Raw genomic sequence first — 9,851 nt, forward strand, 5'->3', positions numbered from 1 at the left:
TTTAAGTCTAAACAAACTCCTCCTTGCTCAGATCATAAGAAATTGAATGCCCTTCTATTTTCACAGTATTAGTGTTGCCTCAAGGTAAGTAAAGCTGTTTGTTATGATGGTTTAGATATTAGGTATTCCTCAAAATTTCATATGTGAGACAACACAAGAAAATTTATAGGTGACATGATTTGGTTATAAGGCAATCAAGGATTTATTCCCTTGCTGGGGATGAACTGGGCTAACTATAGGCAGGTAGGGTATGGCTCGAGGCAGTGGCTCATTGGGGGTGTGCCTTGACAAGTGGAGCTCTTTCTGCTTGTTGGTTGTCATGGTCTGAGCTGCTTTCCTCCATCACATCTTTCCACCCTGATATTCTACTTCTCCTTAGACCCTGAGTTAATATAGGAGGCTGTCTATGAACTGAGACCTCTAAAACCATCAGCATCACGTATACTTGATGATCCTACTCTAAAATTGTTCTTGTCAGTTCTTTTGGTCACAGTGATGGAAAATCTTACTAAAAAACTAATCCAGGAAACAAAAGATGTGACTGAACCTATTACTCCTATGGGAATTCATTCTCAAACATGTTTATGCCAATGTGTCCTGAGGTCATTGTTTTTCTAAAAGATTGTCATGTATTCCGGGACAACACATGTCAAAAGAGAAACCAGTTCTCTCCAAAGTGTTTTGGTTATAAATGCACTCCCAATTTAATGCACCATCTTAAGCCCTGTCTGTGTATCTAGGAAGAACCCCAAACATTTGTACCTTGGATAGCAGTCAAAGCCCTGCAAGATGCTGGGAAGCAAAGAGCAATTTGGTGATAGAAGACCCACAGGGTATGTTTAGCTCTTAATATCTTTCTTTCCTTCTGAATAGCAGCAGGAAGTAATAGAAACCCATATGAGGAATCTGTATGGATTTTTTTTCTTATTTTAACTGTAGGGTCTGAATAAAAATGATGAGTTTTGCTTTGGGACACAAGTGTGATTGGGGAGAACATTTGCTTTTATGATATTATCACAGTAACTATTACATTCCCTGCTTTTATGGCATCATTTTTATAAAACTGCTTCTACCTGTGAATCGTTTAGACACAGGGTTATCTTCGGGCACATCATTTAGTTTTAACAGGCTATAAAGTTTGTTCAATAATGTCCACACATTGGTATTTTAGAGGGGCTCAGTTCAGGAATAAAGTAGCTCGATTTAAAGTTTGACATCCCTGCAAATGTTTGATGTCAGCAGTGTCTAACAGTGATGATTATGAATCAGTGATGATTCTTAACTTCTAAAATTGTCTGGACTTGTTGGGATGACCTGGACCTCCACATGCTGTTCCAAGGTTAATTGGGAGGTCTGGTTAGCTACCAAAGGAGTCATGGTCATTGTTTTTAACCCCTAACTCATAGAATCTAGCTGTTTGGAGAAATGAGTTACTAGTCTTGGGATGACCTCCACTTTTGGGGTTTAGATCCCTAAAGTTAAACACAGTCTTTTGCATATGACTTTACATTTACCCATACGTTTGTCTTTGGGTATACTTTCCTTTTGGATATTCAAGGCTGAGCAGATGGTGCATTTCTACTGTGAAGTTCAGTCAAGGTTCCTCAGGGGTTACTTTTTAGAGTTTTTAATTGCAAGTGCATAAGATTTTAATTCTTAGTAACCATATATTTGAATGATCACCCAGGAAGGAGACTTTTTTACTTTTTCCACATATAAATTTATACTGCTTTTTACATAAAATAATTTATAAAAACACATTTAAGAGACCAAAATATATTGTCTTATATAGACTGTAAGAAGGAAAGAATACTTGAATTTATAATTAGCAATGAATGTTTCAATATTTTAACTTACAAGCTGGGCTGAGGACTGCAAAGCCAGCATTGCAGCAAGTGGTGGGGCTGCTGGGCATGAAGGGACCATGCTACTGGGTCTCAGCCTCTGGTGTTGCTCCACTCTCTGGCTGCAGCATACCTATCTCTACCAGGATGGTAAACCTGGCTGCCATGGTGTGGCGCTGACTCCTGGAGAAATGGTCCATGCTGGTCCTGGTCTTCAGGCTCTGGCTGGTCTTTATCCTTAGCAGCACCTTGAAGCAGGAGGAGAGGACAGTGAGAGATAGAAATCTCCTCCAGTCTCAGGACCACAACCAATCCATTCCATGGAAAGTACAATTTAACTTGGGCAATAGCAGCCAGTCAAGCATTCAGTGCCAGAATTCCTTTCAAGAGAAGCACCTCATCATGGATGATCTAGGATTTATCTGTGAAAGGAAGAATCTACTGACTAATAGCTGCTGTGATGTCAAGCATCCCCAGCACAAAGGAGTATTGGTGCAATAGCTGCCTGGCCAATGGCTGCTGCAGCACCTATGAGTAATGCATGTCCTGGGCCAGCAGCCCAATAAGAACTCTTCCTGAAGCACTCCTCAACAGGGCAGTTGTGGCATTCCAGAACCTCTTCATGGCTGTGGAAGATAACTTCCAATTGTGCTTGGCTAGGTGCAGGAACTCTTCCCAGAGTGTGCAGCATGAGAACACCTAATGGGACCTCATAGCCAAGTACTGCTAGGGAGAGAACCCACCCAAGCTCTTCCCCATGTGATGGCCTGCTGCAGCCTAAGCACTGAGACATTGCCAGAGGGTCCAGGCCAGTGCTGGACAAGGTGGTATGGGGATACTTTGCCTGTGACCACTTCCATGCTGTCCACTGGCTTCACCACAACCTGGGCTGCAACTGGTAAAACTCTTCTATAAAGTTAATTGGAACTTCTGGCTGGGCCCAGGCAGGAAAGAACTGCAGGCTGAGTTGGGAGTGGTGGTGTTGTCCCTGGGAGACTTAGTCTCGGCATGCACACAGGGACCAGGAACTTGTGTTTGTTAGGTGCCATGTGTTCACTGCTATTTTGATCTGTGCTCGTAAAATGATTTTTTAGGATCCTTTGCAATAGTAAGAAAAACATAATGTATGTAGGAAAATGCCTTACCATTCTAGTTGAGTATATTGAAGGAAATTGTGAAAATATTTTTTAGCTTACAAATGACTAAGTTGTTTTACCTCTCATGTAGTTTTCAGATTTTAAACTATATGATAAGTACTTTTACAAATATTTATCTTACTTACATTTAATGTATTTTAATAGTTGATTGTAGATTACCCATGGAAATCAAGATATCAGTCATTTTCAGTTGATTCATTGTCAGAGAATACAGGTAGAGTCATCATACCTGAAATACAGAAAACAACAGACATTGCATTCCCCAAACACCCAACAAAGAAAAATATAGCTTTGGTTGGCCAGTCACCCAGGTAAAATGTGTGCTAACAATTCTGAAAACACCTTTGAGTATAAGTGGAGATTCACAAGAGAGAAAATTACCAAAACCTGTAGGTGCTCCTGTAATTGCAAGTGGAGGATTATTTTAAAATTCTTTATAAGAAATGCTTTAAAGTAGGCATGTCAATCACCCGCCATGCCACACATTATGTATGACTCCTCCAGTGTGATAACGATCTGGATTCCTGGACCTCTGTGGACATTTGGACCCTGTCACTTCATGGAGGAATTATTTTCCAGGTAGTACAAGAGAGGCCCAGGTCTTCGCAAGTAGGGACAATCAGTCTTCCCATTGCCAGTGTGGCCATAGGAGTCTGGCATATTTTTGTAATCTTTTATGTATCCTGACTGAGGGCCATAATGACCTCCAAATAAGGGCTTTTGTCCATTTTCTTTGCTTTTGCAGTAGAGATCTAGTTGTGAATGGTGTTGAAACAAGAATATCATCCACTTGACCATCAAGCACATATAGAGGCCAAGCAGAAAAAAAAATCTTTCTTTAAATCATCTAATTTGAATTTTTTCCAATTATACAATACATACCCTAAAAGGGACTCTTTTGACTTGCTGTCAGTGTTCCCTGTATCTAAGACCACTGTACATTTGGTGTCCCATAATGAGTGGTGCTGGGGAGGGGTGTCAAACCCTGGAACAAGTGTCCATATAAAGAGAGTGGTAACATTCATTCTATGGACTCTGATTATGGACAAGAGCAGCCTGCCATAATGGAGGCTGGGCCCCAGAGGGATCTATTCAGGGTGTCAGGTTTGAAAGAAATCAATCCAGTTCCCCCTCTGGACATTAAAACAGTGATTTTACAATAGCTTATTTTTAGAGGCAATTTTAAAAATCATATTTTGTTCAAATGAACCTGAGCTAACTTGTAAGTATTACAAATACCTAGGATGGTTTCAGATAATGGATCTATCAAGTAAACCTGCATTTACCTTATTGAAAGTAGCAGGGGGCTGGGGGAAAGAGGTGGAGAGCTGCTAACAGCCTCCACAATTAACCCTGTGATTATAGCCTAAGAGTTATTCAGAAACTATTTACAAGAAATGCTGAATTAAATATGCCAAACAAAAAAAATATCAGCTTACATATGCAGGGGCAGAAGGAAAGGTATGAGATGAAATGGATGAGCCTATTTGGAGTAAAGAGCCTGGATGGCACACCCAAGTGCAAGGAAAAAATGTAAAACACCAGTTACAGCATATGGGCTCCTACTAAGTACTCCTGATCCAGTGGTTCAGCTACAGGAATTCTCTCAATTTCCCAGATGCTGGAATCACAGCAGTAGAGCTACTGGAAATTGCTGCTAGTGGGTTATGGGAGTTTCTCTCAACTCCCCAGAAGCCAGAACCAGGGTCAGGCATCCCTGGATAGCTGCTGATGAGATGAGAGCTCTCATACATGAAGCAGTTTTTGGTGACCCAACTATAGAAATTTCTTTCAGTTCTCCAGAGGCTGGAGCCACTGTTGGTGGGCTATGGTGGTTTCAACTTTCAGAAGTCAGAACTGGCTTTCTGACACCTCAGCCATGGATGCTACTTTCAGCTCCCCAGAAACTGGAGACAAATTTCAGTCTCCTTTCATGCCTCTAAAGCAGAGGAAGAGCCAGGAAGGCCAGAACCAGAAAGGAGAAAGAAAAGATGAACATATTCCAAGGAAGAAAGAACCCATGAACTTATAGGGTGAAGAGTTTGACTCCATCAGGTGTCAAGGACATCAACCATCGCCCTACTGCCATATGAATCTGCATGGTTCAGAAATTCCCCAGCCACTATTAAGGGAACAAGCTGGTGAACTGGGCTTCTGCCTTTTATCCTTGTCAGTGAGGAGGTTAAGTGAGTGAGCAGAGCAAAAGAATAGAATGTGTTGCCAGAAGTGTGTGTAAAACTAGTGTGGTCTGGGTAGACCAGAGGCTTATCCCATCCTAGTGAGTCTGGAGGAAATAATCAGGTTGGGGTGGTTAGGGTTAGACTTGGCCTAAAGAAGGCTTTCACAAGCAGATGATGGGAGCCTTCAAGGAGCACTGGGCCAAGAAGCTGTAAGAGGCATCTCCATCTTGAAAGAGGCTTCCTGACCTGGTCTGTTCTGCTGGCCACCTCACTGGTAGAGTTCCCTCCCACACTCCCAGGAACTCCTGCTGCTGCCATCCACAGTTGGTACCCCAAGTCTCCAGATCCATGTGGCTGACATTTACTCATGGACATACCAGTGACTGCTTTCATGTGTACTCTTTAGATTTAGCCCTTCCTTGCAGGTTTGGAAACAGGAGCACGACTGCACATCAGGGGTAGAGCTCAAAATTCCAACACTCCCCTAACAATATTTCCCTTAACATGGATATTATCTACTACTGACAGATCCCTTTGCACAACTGAAAAAGATTGATTTCATTGTTCTTGTTTGGCTTTATCTCCCAAAATTGCAACTGCTACTGGTACTACATTTTCTAAGAGTAGCACCCAAAGTCATTGAGTTTATTCAGGCCTTGGATAGCCTGAGGTGGTCATCAGCCACCATGGCTGAATGAATCCAGCATTTCCCAGGCCAGATGTGCCCTGCCTCAGGATACGTTTATGCTGATCCCCTTATTAGGTTCTTATCCTTGCTGCCAGATAGCCCATTGACCTCTCAGCGGTTCCAAATGACAAAGGAACTGTGCTATTCTGTGTTCTCTCCTGATCTTTGGTCCCACAATGACAGAATTAAGGCAGTGGTCCAGACTGATCATGGCAATGGCAGAAGTCTATTACTGTTGTTCATCTGGCAAAATCATTGAGAAATAAATTGTAGGTCAAGGTTTTGTAATAGGAGATTATAGTCCTCTCTTGATTTAGCTACAAAATCATTTACCATGACCTAGAATGGAGCATCAAAGCAGCTCATGCAGTGGAGGACCTGAGTTGGTGCTGCACCAATCATGGGCCAGACATAGCCATGAACTGGCTGCAGTTTGGCTCTATGGGGCCATTGAGGGTGGACCCTTTTTGAGTGCAAGTGGCCCTAGAAGGGACAGGCAGTTTCTCCATACCTGGAATGGCATACTGGGACAAGCCATGCTGAGGTGGTCTTGGGCACTGTTGGGATTTCATTCCTCAGTGGTATTTTCTGCCTTTAGAGTGGCACAGGACACTGTGACGAGGTCCCTTGGTTTCTCAGAAGTGCCTGCTAACACCCAGAGAGGGTAACAATGGGGAGGAATATCTGACAGGCTGTCACTTTGGAGGGGGTGTCTTGGCCAGAGCCCATTGGTTGTTGTGGGTATCTCCTGGATGGAAACCAGCACCTGTACATTCCTTGTATACAAACTTGATGATGTTACAGACTGAATCATCCCTGTGTTGTTGGTGTTTTGTTTTTCTTTTCCATGCCATAAGGAAAAGCAAGTCTCTGTTTTATGTCTAACTCATGGATTGCCCAGTTGCCTGCTGTGTGTCTGCAGTACACACAACTGTATGTGAGGTGATTCCCCCATTCCCACTCCCAGCTCTGCAGTGGAGAATCTCATGCATCTCTTTGTAAGGGTTGTTAACCATGGGCTCTTCTTTCCCAAGTTGCTTGATGCTGATCCCATTGGCTCTTGAAAGTCACCAATGTGCTATAGAATGCCTTCCTGTAGGAATTTCCCAAAGGCCTCTGTGCATTGCATAGTAATAGACAGCAGTGACCAACCCCAGGGAGTTTCTACCTCCACCAGCACTACACTGCAGAGAGGGATGAGGTGGGACCAGGCAGAGACAGCTTCCAGAGTGGCTGCCAGGCCCCTGAAGGCATCTTCACCTCTGCAGTGAGACTGAAGTTCTAGGCTTGGCCAGGCCTGATGGGTGGGTGGGTAGCCAAGCCCCTCTGAGCTCTGCTGTCTGACAGCAGGCTGGAGTTATCCCATTTTACAGAAATAGAAACAAATCCAGAAACTACGAAGAGCTTCACTGAGTTGCTCAAGGCTCCATGAGAAAAACCTAGATGAAGACCTAGGTCTTGAGGGCAGGTCTCCTCTTGTCACCCTCCATAGGGCAAATGAAGAGAAGTGGGAAAGAGGCTGGAATGCTTAGGATCTGGGAGAACTATTCTCTACTCTGAGAGGTCCTTTTTAATAGCCCCTCAATCCCAATGGGGTACTGGCTACTTATGGCACAGCCAACCCCTTTTGTTCTTTGCCCACACCCTGGTACTTGGTTTCCTCAGGGAGAAGAAATGACTGCCTCCCCAGTTGGAGGGTTAGGGCAAGGGACAAGCGCACACGTGCTCAGAAGGTAATCACTATCATAATTATGAGGACACCTAGGTCAGAGGCAGGGTCTTTCTGCCATCCTTGACTGTCCCAACACATTCTTCATGCTAGACCACCACATCCTCTTGGTTCCTCCTTTCTCTATCTCCCAGTCACTGTGTTGAGTCACTGAGGCCACCAACCCTTCTTGGTGATCCCCAGAGTCCCTCAGCTGACTCTATGGGCAGTGTCAGTGAGTCCTGGTCCTTCCTCTAAGGCAAAGCTCAGTCAGAGTACCAGGGAGATACTTCATCAACCCTCTCTGAGCCCCTCCTCACTGCAAAATGCAAGCTGGCCTAGTGTCCCAGGCAACCATATGACTCTGCCATAGCCTCTGCTTCAGAGGTCCCTGCAGGCAAATGACAGGGCTGCCTCTGCATCCCTGCCATTGCTGCCAGGTCTGAGTCTGGCACATGCAAGACCTCTCTCCACCTGGTCTGGCCTTCCCTGGGCAGCCTCAGGTTTCCTGTTGCCTTTGCAATAGCTTCCAGCTTTTTTCTGTTACTAAAAGTGGGGTGGGGTCAGTGGCTAAGGTCCCTTGCACAGGGGTGGACCTGGAAGGGCTATTCACAACCTTTGGTGACAGAGATGATGAGGGAGATGCTCACTATCTGTAGTGACAGAGATGATGGAGGTTGAAAAAGGCCCTCTGAACACCTACCTGAACCAATTCATGGGGAAAATACACTCTTTTGTCACTGCTGGTTTGCCAACCTGCAGGAACCTGTTGTTCTGAGATTGGGACTGCATCTTTTTCTGGCTCCAGTGTTCCTAGAAGAAAACAAAAAAGAAACAATGAGATAACTTTGGGCCCATCCCATGAAACAGAATTATATGACTTGGGTCTCTTCAAATCCTCTGTGGAAAGGGCTAGAAAAAGAAGGAAGAAATGAAAAAAGGAACTCAATAGCTTAACTCTTTATAAAAAAGGTTACCTAACACCATCAGTCAGTGGGTCAACACTGGAACGTCTCATCTGCTATCCTCATGAGAAGGCTGTGAGATGTCCTTGCTATGGAAGCAGATGGCAGGCAGAACTTTTGGTCCACGTGATGTGCATGTGGGAGCCTCCTTCCTTACAGAGGTGTTATGAAAACATTAATGCTCAATATTTTTTATCTCCATTAGGACTGATATTCTGTATAGAAAATTCAATCTTGACTTTGGTTAGGGATTGCATATCAAACAGAGTCCTGCTCAGAGAGGAGAATCCAGGTGGCATTGTGAGAGCCAGACCTGTTTTTTTTTACTTCCTTTGGACCTCCACAACTCCCATTCCGCTCTATTAACTCTTCACCTCCTGTGCTTGCCCAGTGAGTGCCTACTTTATGTGAGGCTTAGTGGTAAACTCAGAGGAACAACATGGGCATGGCCCCACCACCCCTGCTGCTACACTCTAGCAATGTCTCAGCTTCCTTGCTGGCTCTTGGGATGTTGAACTTGCCCTGTTGGAAACACACTGCTGCCTTCTTGTGGCAGCCTTGCTACCACTTCAGAGGTGATCTCAAACTTGTTCCAGGCTGTATACACTAATCTCTGCTGTCACCTCCATTGACAGGTCATTTCTTGCTGTCCTTTACCACTCTTTGCTTGATTCGATTCTGTTCTTGAGACCCCAAATGCCTCTTTGACCCCATCTAGAAAACCTTTGTACCCCATCTTTACTTTGGACTCCAGGGGGTGTACAGGGAGGGCAAGAGGACAAACTAGGGAACAAAACTGTCCAAATTTTATGTTGTTCTGTTGTGCACATGTACACATAGGTAAGGAGGAATCCCAGTATTATAGTATTATATATAATATAATGCCCCAATAATTTTTAAAAAAGTGACCCCAAGGCTGCTTACTTATTACACACCATTCTCTTTTCTCTCTCCTCCAGAGCCCCAGGATTGTGCAGAAGGTCAACGCACCTGATGTGGTGAAGAGGCCTAAAGCTGCCCACCACAGTAGGGAGGGCATGCACACTGGGCAGCTGAGGCCTGAAGGGTCTTAGGGGCTGCAACATGTTGCACCTAGCTCCACAGGAGCTGGCAGGTCTGGGTCTGGTGACTAAGATTGACGTGTCCCAACAAATTCAAAGAGAGGACGGGGAGGACACAGGTGGCCAGGAATACTGTTGTCAGCTGAGTCCTGAGTAGTGGAAGCATTCCGGAAGCCCAGGGTGATCCTTCTGCAGAGTCCGGGTCTGACCCCCACCCTCCAGCCCCATGGGTAGTTGTCTGGGTGGAT

At 44.6% G+C, this 9,851-nt stretch overlaps 1 pseudogene; it reads left to right on the forward strand.

The window, feature by feature from the left end:
* Positions 1-1,991: 1,991 nt before the first annotated feature.
* Positions 1,992-2,607, forward strand: LOC124975815 (SREBP regulating gene protein-like; annotated as a pseudogene).
* The last annotated feature ends 7,244 nt before the right edge of the window (positions 2,608-9,851 follow it).

The sequence above is a fragment of the Sciurus carolinensis genome, unplaced genomic scaffold (genome assembly GCF_902686445.1).
Source record: "Sciurus carolinensis unplaced genomic scaffold, mSciCar1.2, whole genome shotgun sequence".
Lineage (NCBI taxonomy): Eukaryota > Metazoa > Chordata > Mammalia > Rodentia > Sciuridae > Sciurus > Sciurus carolinensis.